Source organism: Tachysurus vachellii, chromosome 10 (assembly GCF_030014155.1).
Source record: "Tachysurus vachellii isolate PV-2020 chromosome 10, HZAU_Pvac_v1, whole genome shotgun sequence".
NCBI classification, from domain to species: Eukaryota; Metazoa; Chordata; class Actinopteri; order Siluriformes; family Bagridae; genus Tachysurus; species Tachysurus vachellii.
This window is the reverse complement of record NC_083469.1, coordinates 12,551,191-12,564,427: the sequence shown is the minus strand read 5'-3', so window position 1 is coordinate 12,564,427 and position 13,237 is coordinate 12,551,191. Positions and strand designations below refer to the sequence as shown.

General features: G+C 41.0%; 1 protein-coding gene across 4 annotated transcripts in view; it reads left to right on the top strand.

The window, feature by feature from the left end:
- The window catches only part of supt3h (SPT3 homolog, SAGA and STAGA complex component), an 86,377-nt gene that overhangs the window by 6,260 nt on the left and 66,880 nt on the right, over positions 1-13,237 (top strand). Inside the window, exon 3 of one of the 4 annotated variants that reach the window (XM_060879512.1) lies at positions 11,212-11,320. The exons of the other annotated variants lie outside the window; for them this stretch is intronic. The gene's annotated coding sequence lies outside the window, so the exon portion shown is untranslated. The remainder of the gene's footprint in view (positions 1-11,211; positions 11,321-13,237) is intronic. 4 annotated transcript variants of the gene reach the window in all.

Here is a 13,237-nt window from a genome sequence, read left to right as displayed (position 1 = left end):
GTGGATCCGACTCGCCTACATCTTTTTCCTGAATTACTCGCACTGTTTAAATACATTTATTGTACACCGATAAAGGAAGCGGTGGCCTGTATGATTGATGGCTTTGTTAGCTTTATATAATGGCAGATCAGTGAATTGTGGATTAAACAGAAGACGCTCACGTGCCACGGACAGAGCTCGACTTCAGAAGTTTTACAGATCGCTGATTTTTGTCCGTTTTTAAAAATCTCGATTGTAAATATTCTGAAGGTGTTGATTTAATTTGTCCGTGTGGACAGCAAAGCTAATCAGGTTTATAATATGCACTCGTTCTGTTGGTTATTGCGTCTATAATGACAGCTTTCACAGGGAATTGTGTGGCGGAAAGGATTCAAACATTGCAGAAGGAGTCTCCAGTGTCAGTGATTTAGTCTTCAGGATGAAGAGCTTTACGGTTCGTGTTTGCTGCTGCATAGGGAAAGATGTTATAACGTAACTGATAACCGTTTCACAGACGTCTGCGACTTGTAGCTATAAACATGTAAAACATCCAATATGTCATTCTTTAACCCTTTAACTTTTAAACGTATAGTCAGTCAATGAAAAATAAAATGACTCAAATAGACTATTAATAGACAACAAAAAAAAAAATGACCTCAAGCGTTCTTTCCCCAAATGTATATTTTTAGCTAGAAGATATTAAACTCTACCATCTGCTGTACAGTAGAGATAATACAGTAGAAATAAAGAAACATTTGGAATAAAGCACGTCAGGGTGAGCTGCTTTTAGTAAATAATCAGCTTGTGCGTGGTAACCATCATGCCTCTGATAATTGTCCTCTAACAGCATGTCCTACTGTCTTTTATTCCTCAATTAAACAAAGGAAAAAGTGAATAGAAAAGGAATTATTTGTTAAAGAAGACAAAGATTTCTGAGGATGTTTCCAAAAATTATTATCAGTGACAAAAAGAACAGAACAATCATATTCATGATCATTTATTTCTACATGAATTTTGTACTTTGTCTAAAAGTAGACCACATTCTCCTCATACCAGGGTTTGAGGACGAAAACGGGAATTTGCTCCAACGGTCTTTTGTCATTTAGCCAATAAAAAGTGGCAGCGTATCATTACCTCTTCCTCAGTCGAAGTGCCTCTCTGAGAAAGCTGCATCTAAGCTCATCGCTGCTGTGCCAGTCGTATAAAATAGTTAAACAGGGACATTTTTGTGGCTTCGTGTCTCCGACGCTGACGGACACGACTCTGTACATCGGCAATTTTGCGGCTTTTTTAAATTTATTTATTTTTGTTTTTATTTTTTTAAATGTGAAGTTATGACAATAAGGCCTGGAATTATCCTTTTTTTAAGTTTATGTACAATTGTGCAAACTTGGGACAAATATTTATTTTGCTATATTTATTTGCGGCATGGTGTTAATACTATGGTATTTGTACACCCTTCCCTAACCCACAACAGCATTTCTGTGGGCTTGAGGTTGTCTAGCATTTCTTTCTGTGTTCTGTTGCTCGTTCATATCTGAAATGCTTCTAGCTGAAAAAAGCTACTAGGACGTTTTAGATAAACACCGCGGTAAGCGAACTATACAGGAGAAGTAGGTGCTGAAATGTTGGCATGACCCTCTTAGCTTCATGCCTTCATTTGGAAGGGTCCTAAAAAAAACAGTTAAAACAAAACAACAAACCCCTTTTTTAGGGATGCTTGTTTATCAGTTATATTATAGCCATGTCTTTAATGAGTGCTAAACTTTAATGACTGCTAAAGCTCACCAGGGATTAGTATTATAGACCAAAAATATGGCATTTTATAACTTGAAAATGAAAACTTACTTATTACTTAAATGTTAAGAGTGAAATTTAAAGTTGAACTCATTCGTCTTTTACTGTGTGGACATGGACAGCCAGGATCCCTGAATTAGACTTATTTACTCTGTGTGTGTGTGTGTGTGTGTGTTTGTGTGTTTGTGTGTTTGTGTGTGTGTGTGTGTGTGTGTGTTTCTGTTAAATGAAGTACAAAAGTGTTTGTGCTCACATATCTGTGACTCGTGGCTACGGGCAGAGCCCAGCTGTTGCTACACCCAAAGGCTGTTTAGAAAACCTGAGTGTCAAATGAGGCCAGAGCCGGACCCTATCCTGAGTGCGCGCACACACACACACACACACACACACACACACACTCACTCACTCACACTCTCACTCACACTCTCTCTCTCTCTCTCTCTCTCTCTCTCTCTCCCTCCCTCTTACACCTCCATGGGACATACTGTATCCACTGATACCACACACACACTCTCCTGCACACACACACATACCTGGGCACACACACATACACACACTCGCATGCACACACACTCACGCATACACACGCTCACGCACACACACTCTTGCACAGACACACACGCGCGCACACACATACACACTCACGTGTGCACACACATGCTTATGCACACACACTCATGCTCAGACACACACACACACACCCCTCTATGAACTATAAAATAATCCAGTCCGTATCATCACTGCTGAAATAATATTTATTGAAGATGACTTTTTTGTCTAGCAACTTCATGTTTTATGTGCTTGAAATAAAATACAAGCTTGTAGCACAAAATTCTTCAATTCTTCTTTAATTGACATTTTTTGTTTCCCTGGATTATTAACAAGGGCATGCTCTCTATCGTAATCATCATCATAATTCGGCGGCCCATGAGAATAATTAAAAAGTCATTTGCAGCCATTAATGAGCATGCAGTACATTTCTCAGCCTGTCTGAGCCGTTGCCCTCCCACACCATCGCTTGAAGTTTTGACACCCCGTGGGCATGTGTTTAATTCCGTACACTGTCTCCTGGGCTTCTGCACTCATAAAGACTGCTTTACTTCCAAGGCCCCTTGAATGTTTTCCTAAACCAGGATGGAGACGAGTCCCTTTGGAAGTGAGCAGCAATAATGAGTTGGCACACACGCAGTCTCCGCTTAACCAGACTGTAATTTGGGGACTGAATAGAGCCTCTCATCACTATTATTTGTTTACTGCAGTGTTTCTGCTGTGAAATCCACAGCCACAAACACACCTCTCTGATGCTTTTATTTATTTATATATATATATATATATATATATATATATATATATATATATATATATATATATATATATATATATATATATAGTGTGTGTGTGAGGTGTGAGAAAAAGAGAGAGACAGAGATGTGTGTCTATCTATCTAATCTTTCTTTCTATGTATATATTTAAAAATTTAAATATATGTATATGTGTATATATATATAATTTGAATATATTTGATTAGTGCTTTTAACACTGGACGTTTACAGAACATAAGAAATATAGTACAAAAATTTCAAGATTAATTTTAAACTCATATATACGTATGTGTGTGTGTGTATATACATGAGGGAGAGAGAGATACGCACACACAGCAATGTTACAGTAATTACAGTATGATTATAAACACTTCCCCTAAAATTCATCAAAAAAAAAATTCATCCAGAAAATTAATCCTAATTAACAGAAAACAAGTAAATGAGAAAAATCCCTATTTTAGGGACGGTGTTTAGAACGTTAAGTATTAATTCAGCTTCTTTAATGTGTGGTTAAAAACTTCAACCGTGACTCCATTAACACCCTGAGTTAGGTCTGAGTGTGCAGTCAGACACGTCTTCTCTCCTAACAGTGTTGTGTGGAACACATAAACTATGGACACTCTACTGTGAACATGCTGAACATCATCCAGCAACAAGCTGCCAGAGACTGATAGAGTTGTCAGAGCTTTCATGAGCTCATTATTAACATCCTTTAATCTTCCTCGTCCTTATAGACAATCACACGTGTGTGTGCTGATCCTGGATCTGGATTCTGACTAAAACTGATTAGTGACTTCTTAAATGTACATATTGTTGAAATGAATCTGGGATTATTATTATTATATTATTGTTGGTGTTATTATTGTTGAAGTCTGCAGGTTTCTGAATGCTTATCATACTGCTTGAGTTAATGATGTGAGACTCAAATGAACAAAACATCCTGACAAAATCCTGAATGTGCAAATGGTCAGATTTGATGTGTTGGTCAGCCGTGTGAATGAAACGTTCTGTCATTCACTTTGAACTGCGCTGAATAAAAAATCACTGCCAGGGTATTAATGATTCATTAGCCAACTTATAATAATAATAATAATAATAATAATAAAGATGCTGTTAGCTGCTGTCTTCCAGCCGCTGATCATTATACAGCTACACACAGAAATGTGGTTTCTAGAAACTTTTCATCTAAAAATTCTGATCTAAAAGAGGTTAACAAGGTTGTTTCGAATGTCGCTATAAGAATATTTCAGTTAGCTTTGTAAAGTCTAGCACATAAATAAATAAATAAAAAAAAACAAAGTCCAAATGATCCCACAACAGAAATGTATTGCTTTCCATGCCTAGACTTGCGTCTCCTAATTTGCTGCAGTCTTCATATCTTATTTGAGGGAATCATGTTTATTAATAGATAACGTCGTTAATATTTAGCGCTGGAGGAGAAAGTCAGAAGGTGTTCACTCGTCTTTGTCAGCAAAACGACAGCTTAAACCGAGAAGTTGTATAAAAGCAGCTCGCGCTTGTTTTTCCCACTCCTTGCTCTTGTTTTCTTTAAGATTGCTTCCTCCAAGTGAACTCAAACACTTCCTTTCATGTTGATGTGGAAAACAACAACCTGCAGAATTTGCCTTTAGACGTCTTATACATATTTAAAGCCACGGAGGATGGTTTCAGTAGACAGCGTCACCCTGACTGAGGGGGTTACGACTGATAAATTTTACATCACAGTGACAGAGCTGTCAGTTCCCCACAGAATCCACCCAGATCCCGAAACACCTTTTTGACGAGTAGCTGAGGCTTACAGTAAACACAGCAGACAATGAAACAGGAGCCGGAGTCACTATAGCAGCCTCCTGAATGCCGTCACACGATGAGTCAACAGACGGCCGAATCAGAAAAACAGCACTGTTGACAACAGATGTAGAGTTAATACTTAATAACACACACACACACACACACACACACAGAGCCATTGTTTTCCTGCTCTAGACTTTAACACTGACCTCATCGCAGATTTTGAAATCGTATACAGAATTTGATCTTATGTGGAGTTTTTTTTTTACTCGATATTAGAAGACAGGATGTGTGCCGGTTTATATACTGTACAGGGATAGTTTCACGACTTCTGTTGTTTCAAGTCAAGCTGTTAAGCCTGTTTAAGTGTGTGAAAAGAAAAAAGCGATGAGATCCTCTGAGATTGTGCTGTGTGCCGTGTGCTGTGTGGCAAACCAAAGTGATGGCACCGTGGCATGAAAGCAGCGGAAACCCAAGCCGGGAATGGGATACTGCTGAAACAGACACATTGCATGTGTCATACCTGTATGTTTCTCTCGGAGCGGTAATGTGATTCTCACAGGTGTGTGTTTTTGCTCTGTGTGTGGTGCTTGCATAGGCTAATGGCTGTGGTCAGATTACCATGGCAGCTTGAAAGAAGATGTATTGTTATTTATTGCTAATGGTTTGTTTTACATGTGCACTGAGAATGTGTGTGTGTGTGTGTCACAGATCCGATACGCGTGTTGCTACACAGGAGGTTTATCTATTACATTGTCTTATTTACTCTGTTGCCGTTCATCTGCGTCTCTTTCCCGTCTTTGCTTCTTTTCTCAGAACGGATCTGGAAGGACTCAGATTTTCTTCGAATTTATTCTGAGAAACTTTACTCTCAGTTTATGTGTGAAGCCTGTATTCTGTTCAGATATTAATCTCTTAGGATAACAATGTCTAAACATTCTTTGTTCCGCACAGAGCGAGCGCTGCACCACCGTCTGATTCCGAGTTCAACTTTGTTGTTTAGATCTCAAAATGTACATTATAAAGAGGAAATAAAGCATTACACAAGCTTGTTTAAAAACACTAGATTTCCCTTGTGGTGAATTTCTAAGCCACGGCTCGAAGGAGAAGCCGAGGATGAGAGTCGCTGCCAATGCGTCCAGCTCTGCTCCTCTACCGGCCCGGCTCATGCCTCACATTTTTACACTCTGTTTTTCCTTATAGCCCTTGTGTGTATCATATTATAAATAATTTAAAGTAATGCCCTTGTTAAAGAAAAGCTCGCATTCCACCCGAGGTTAAATCAATAGAGCACGCTGGCTCTGGCTGTGGCCGGTGTTGGACAGAACAGGTAGAGCCTTGTTAAGTGTGGTGTCTCTGTAGTCTTGGACTCGCTTCATTATGGTAGAGTCAAAACAGCCATCCGGAGTCAAAGTCCACTTATCTGAACATTAAATATTTTCCTCTCCAAATCTGCCCCGAAACCTCCACACACTAGAAGTACCCCGGTAATTGAAGCCGTACCCAAGATACGTTTAAAGTGGGATGAAAAGATACGCATGTAGGGCTTTCGATTATCCTGTTTATGCACTCCATGTTTCTATAGCTGTGTCCTTTCCTTCTTCCATATAGTCTCTTGAAAAGAATTCGGAGATGCTGTAACTGACTAAAGACTCCTGAAGGCTCTCAGATCAAATCCTATTCAGTGTTTTTTTGACTGTTTGCTCACTAAAGAATCAAAAGAATGTCAGATTTATTTTTACATCATGATTCGAGCCGAGATCGATTGTCTCGGCAGATGGAAAATAATAAGTTGTGAATGAAAGCTTTTTCTGAATGAAGACGTAAATCACGTCTTGCTGTTTTTCTGCGCTCCGGCTCTGCTGCGATGTCTCTGTGATTCATTTAGCAGATGGCTATCGTGCCATGCGGCTTAGCGAGCAATTAGTTAATGGAAGAATGCGCCTAAGCTGCTGCGCTCTTAACTCTTAACTCTAGAGCTTCTAAAAATTCATTTCCATCAACATCCTGTTAGTAGCTGGTCTCCGTGCGCAGTCTCTGTGTCAGTGCACTTCTTCCACTGCGCCGCTTCAGAGGCAGCGAGGCAGCGCGAGGCCTGGGGCTGCTTTGTGGCCACTCTGATGCTTTGTTGACTGGGATCCTATGTAACAGAAGTTTTTTTTTTCATGTTATGGGACTATTTATTGTTTCCCAGCTTTAATGTTGTGTTTGGCAGAACCCAAGTCTATGGTTAAGTGTTTGATTATTTTCTCAGAAGCTCTTCGCAGAAGACCTCAATGCCTCCCTTTGTCACGTGGAGAAAGACGACAGAACTTCTCTCTACACAGGAAATGTTTCTCACTCACTATGACATTATTTTGACATTGTTCATGACATCACAAATGAGTCCTAGCTCCTTTTTTTTTTTGTGTGTTTAGTATTAGATCGATGTTTAAGCTTATTGAAGTCAGGCCAGCAAAGACGTGTATAACGAGAACGATTCAATTTTGTATCTGACGAATCTGCTTCATCAATACACCACAGAAGGCATGGCTATGGTTTTAGAGAAAAAGAAGTCCTGCCTTCATAGTAATGCTGACTGACAGGGAATCCACAAACCCAGAGCATCCGAGCCACACGAAAGCACTCGCTTTTTTTTTTTTTTTTTTTAGCGTGAGCTTAAAATAGGAGTCATTTATTACATTTGCATCTTTAAACTGCAGCTTGTTACTTTCTTAAAAGATGATCCATTTCTCTGCTTCTTCTTCCTGACTCACGGACGACACGGCACTTTGAAGTCTTGTGGCTGTATCAGGCTAAAAAAGCTTCCTTATCCAACAGTATCAATATCAAATTACTCTTCAGTCCTTTGAAGAGCGGCTTCATTTTTCTTACAGCCTTTCTATTTACCATGGGGTTTGCAAGACATCAAGCACCCCCCCCCCCCCCACCAAAAAAATAAATAAAATAAATTTAAAAAAAAAGCTTTCATACTTTTACTCGTGTTCCACTTTTTTTCGGTTGCTTGATTAAAATTGTCTGACCGTGTCTCAATGTCTCCATGATTGCACATATCGGTCCTCTTTGTTTGGGAAACCCACATGCTCAGAGACGTGCTCTACTTCGTCTGCGTCCTTATTAAACTCAGTTCAAAAATGTCTAACCTTCTGCTAAAACGATATCAACTGTATTTGGGAATTTCACCCACTTTGTGTCAGCACTACAGTAAATGTTACACGATGAGGTATTTGTCCTGACCGTGAAAAATGGACTTGTTTATGCACAGTGATGCAGAGTAAATACACACGACGTTAGACACGTATGATTGAGGTTTAGGTAAAAACGTAAGCGAGCAGATGGAACACGCTCAGAAATAATAGCGTGTTAAAGACCCATAATTAGTCTCTGGACATTGCTTCAACCTGGAAGTCAAACTAAACTCAGGTGAGACCTGTTTGTCTGAATGGAAATACATTTAAATGTAAACAACAACAACAAAAAAAATGGTGCCGGTGACTTTTAAATGCAGTTTCATGAACCTTTAACACCTACAGGCCTCAGACTCGCGTTTCAGACTCGCTGGGTTGATCAATATCACATTTCAGTGCTAAAGTTGTTTTAACCAATTAACGCCATTAACCCTCACTGCTCAGCCTACAGGACCACCGTGTTCACCAAATGAGAAGCACATGCACCCGTGAGCACTGTAACACGCTCAGAATTGATTAGTGATGCCTGAAGAACTGTGAGGTTAACACCACATGCCTGGATCACGGCCCCGACATGGCTCGCCTTCTCCGACCCGGTGTCTCTCACCAGATCCGCTTCGGTTCACTCGTTTACTATCAGGCTCGCTTTTTCAGTATCACAGAGAACATTGAATCGAGTTGATGGAAAAAAAAAAAAAAACCCTTTTCACACACATTTATCTGCTCAGATATCTATTAAACTAACTGAGCCTGAGCTCGGGCGCCTCGTCTTGCGTTTAAGGCGTCGGTGTACGCAGACAGTGATGACAAACCCACTGCGGGTCTCAGTGTCAGTATCAGCGCTGAGTGTTTCTACAGGAGACGTCTGTCATTTCACTAGTATGAGAAGTCTTATGCTGAAACTTCTGTAAGTACTGCATTTCATTCGAAACTTCTACAAACTCTGACATAGAATTTACTTCTGTATTGTTAACTCTTTTTTTTTTTTTTTTTTTTTTGGTAGTTGGTGTCCTGGTTCGTGGGCGATGCTTTGATTACTTCATTCACTTTCCTTCACATTTTGCGTACATTAGTATATTTGAAAATCTTGTGGTATTCAAATGCACTTTGCATGTATTTTGTTTCTCGCGTGTGGTTTTTTTTATCCGTCACCTTCGCGGCCGTGCTGTCTCTCTCTCCAGCCTGGAGTTCTTAAAAAGCAGTCTGCAAAACTTTTCTCGCACGTTTCTCTCCTCTTTTAACAAAAAGCTCCATTTAAAGACAGTTTGGATTTGTGAAGTCAGCTTCCTGTTCGTGTTTAAAGTCAAAACTAAACTCCTGAAGAAGGCATAGAGGGGGAAGCTTTGTAAACCTGCATTCGTGTCGAAGAAATACATTCCTCCGCATGTTTCTAGCTGAGAACCGAAATACATTCAGGTCAAATCAAAGCATGTGTCTGTAAATAGATTTAAACACACACGTGTACAACGCACTCCCGCCTCCATAGTCGCATCTAAAGCCACGTTCTCCCACATCTTGTTTTAATGCGGCCTGTAAATTGAAACGGAGTCACTGTTTATATGTTCCGAAGCCATTTTTTCCCCCCTTCGTCATCGTTCCACAAATATAGATTTAAGTTCTACAAACATGTCAGCTTCTTAGCATGTTTGTAAAAGTAAACACAGGACGTATTCACTGTCGTGAAGTCTCTCTCGTGCCTCGTGCCCTAAGCCTAGAATGATGAAGTGTGCATGTGCGTCAGTGTGTGTGTGTGTGTGTGTGGGTGCATGTGTGTGACTGCTTCTTGACCTGGAGCCGGTGCAGTTTGCCGAGGTGGCTTCCGAATGACCCGCGCCTGAACCACAGCACACCGAAATTAAAAAAAGAATTTGTTCACAGCACTTACCCCAGAAGAAGTTTTGCTGACACGGAGTGACCGAGCTGAAAAGGCTGTTAGATGCCATCGCCACACTTGGTTATATCCTCGTCCGATAACGTCTCCTGTCGAGGTCGCCGTGACCCTGGACGTGCTAAACTGAGAGCACAAACCATATCAGGCCATATGGAAGAAAAAAAGCTCAGCAAGTCTTACATGTCATTAATGAAGAGCTAAGTACAGTGCACACTGTTTGTGTATTGCCACATGTCAGAGCGAGAGAGAGAGAGAGAGAGAGAGAAAGAGAGTGTGAGTGAGTGAGTGTGTGAGTGAGTGAGTGAGTGTAAAGCGCACACAGCACAGATATTGGATGGAGCAGAATGAAGCCGATACGAGTGTGGTTAGAGCGTACTTACTGACTTGTCGGGTCTCTGGGAGTGGGGTTGACCCGCGCCGATTAACCATTTACGCCCCAGTGGCTCCCCGTGCTCGTCCTGGGCAAAGCGCTCGCACCGCACTTGTGGTTCTGTGGTTGTTTGTGAGGGGAATGAAACATTCTCACCATCCAAAAAACGTGGACGCTTTCAAACACACTTTTTTCCCCCTCCTTGTGGGCTGTTACTGGAGAGGCTGGGTCATGTGTTTTGTGACATCAGAGTACAAAAGTGGAGTGAGACAGCCTCTATCGTCCTCCTTTCACTGGTGCTGTGTTTTTTTGTTTTTTTCTTCTTCTTCTTCTTTTTTTTTCCCCCCTCGTCCCGTCAGCAGCTCAACGTTTTCTCCACACATCCACACCGAAGAATGAGCTCCGGCTCCGCGAGGAAGGGGCCAGGGCTCTCGACTTTTCGACAGAACTTCATCTCAATTTCAGCACTGAGCACACGGGGAGATTTTCTCTCCCCCTCTCTCTCTCTCTCTCTCTCTCTCTCTCTCTCTCTCTCTCTGCTAGAGTTTACAGAATCCTGGTGCTCTTTGATGATGATTAACAGTCAATCAAATCAGCGCACTTTGTTTTTAATTGCAGCTCAGACTCATGACTGATATTCCTCAATCACTCAAACACTTCATATTTATTTGTATTCACCTTTTCTGGGTTGTTTCTCTGGGCTTTAAATGGATGGATAACTCAACAACGTGCTTGCTGTGTGTGTGTGTGTGTGTGTGTGTGTGTGTGTATGTGTGTGCGCTACATAATTGCCCCTGCGTGCAGTGACAGCGTGGAGACCGGTGTAGGTTCAGTGTTAAATCACGTCTGTCTTTCTCCTGCTCTCTCCTGCAGCGCCCTCCATAGTGGGAATTAGCGGCAGTGATTCATCAGCGTGTCTCACACACCTTGCAGGCTGGAGCTTTGGCAGCGGCTCATAGCAGCCTCACAGTCTTCAGCTCAGGTGAAAAATGTGCTGTAGTAATTCATGTCCATTGTTTTTTTTCCTCCTGGTTCAGGGTCACACTGGGTGCCTGTAGTGAGTGTGTAATTATTCAGCCAGAATGGATTTATGGTTTGTTGCAAGGAAAGCAGACTTGGTTGCTATTTTTGAATTGTCTTGGTGAGAATCAGATTTTTGTCAACTGTGTGTGTGTGTGTGTGTGTGTGTGTATACAATATATATATATATTTTGTACAGGCTGACTAAGAAGGAAGGATAAGGACAGGAAGTGTACGTGTCTGTCACACACACTTTGCTTGTACAGGCTGATCAAGAAGGAGGAATACGAAGGGTGTGTGTGTGTATAGGGTTGGACAATATGCAAAAGTCTATGTCGCAGTATAATCAGTGTATACAAGATAACATGATAAGCAGAAGCTACAGGACGAGGTGATATAGAAAGAAAAACAGTAATGCTGCAAAAAAAAAAAGAAAAAAAAAAAAAAGATTTTTTTTTTAAATGTAGAAAATTATATAAGCTGCATATTCTACATGAGCTATAAAGATACATTTAAAAAAGATTTAATGATACTTTTATCTCCAAAAAAAAAAAATCACTTATTTTGTCAATATGACTATTATATCGTATCCTCATGTTTCCCCAGCCATAGACACTGGTGTGCATGTGCTGCAGCAGGGTGAAATCACATGGATGGGGTGTGTGTGTGTGTGTGTGTGTGTGTGTGTGTGTGTGTGTGTGTGTGTGTGTGTGTATCCTTTTTATTTATATGAATTGACTTGGTTTATTGAATAAATTAATTCATATATGTAGCAACGTGTGCAAGGTTTCCAGAGACAACGTCCTTCATCAGCTGTGCAAGCGAAGTGCTTCTAGAGCTCAAGAAGCATTATCTAGACCACAAGTGTCAAATGATTACCCTTACTATTAGCTTTCCCCTTTTCCTTTGGTCTTTCGTAACTAAAGTTCAGCTATTGTGAGCTTGCGGCCCTAAAGAAGAAAAATATTTAAAAAGATCTCATCTCTTATGGCTCTACAGGATGTGGCGAGGCTAGAACAGGAAACGCTTCAGCCACAACTGCCTCTTAAGGCTCCAAGGTGATGTGAAGTGATATTCCTTCAGCAGTGCATTAAGCATCCATCACATTCAGTGCAGCGCTATTGTACTTTCCTTCTCTGTTAAAACACACACACATGCGCACACACACACACACACACACACTGCCTCAGACCTCACTGCCATGCTGGATTCCAGACACCTCATCATTTATTGCATGATATTTCATATGGATCATTTTCTCCTTAGCATGCGTCCGTGCTGCAGTCGGGTGTCTGTGCTGTTTTAGGTGAGCCGCGGTGGTCCCTGTGCAGGCGCACCGCTTTCCCGTGGCCGGTGTGTAAGGAGAAACCGGAATGTGTGGTGCCCGTTTCAGGCTGGGTTTTAGCTTGGCGAGCGTCACTGCAGACCACACAGGCATAAACAGGGCTTTAGATGGTAGAACATTATTCCTGGCTTGTGCAAAAAACCCACACTAATGCCTCTAGGAGACATTACTCTCCCACTAGGTGATCCGAAAGATTACGCAAATTACCGGCGTTGTCGGGTTTGCCGTCGCAGCACTGTTCAAAGGGTCAGAATGCTCTGATGACCACACTGAGATGACTTTAGTTACAGCCAAATCGCACACCTCTATGGCGTAGACGTGACATCGTCTCTCTTTATAGGCCACTTTCTGACGTCTGTCGTCTAATATACTGTTCAAACTCAACAGAAGATAATGACGCTTGCATACCGTTTCTTTTCCTCTGGCTACTGACTTTTCTTTTTTTTTTTGTAGTTACAACATTCTACACGTTCATCTTCAACATTTTTCATAACATGAAATGTTTTTTTTTTTAAACATTTAAAAATGTTATTT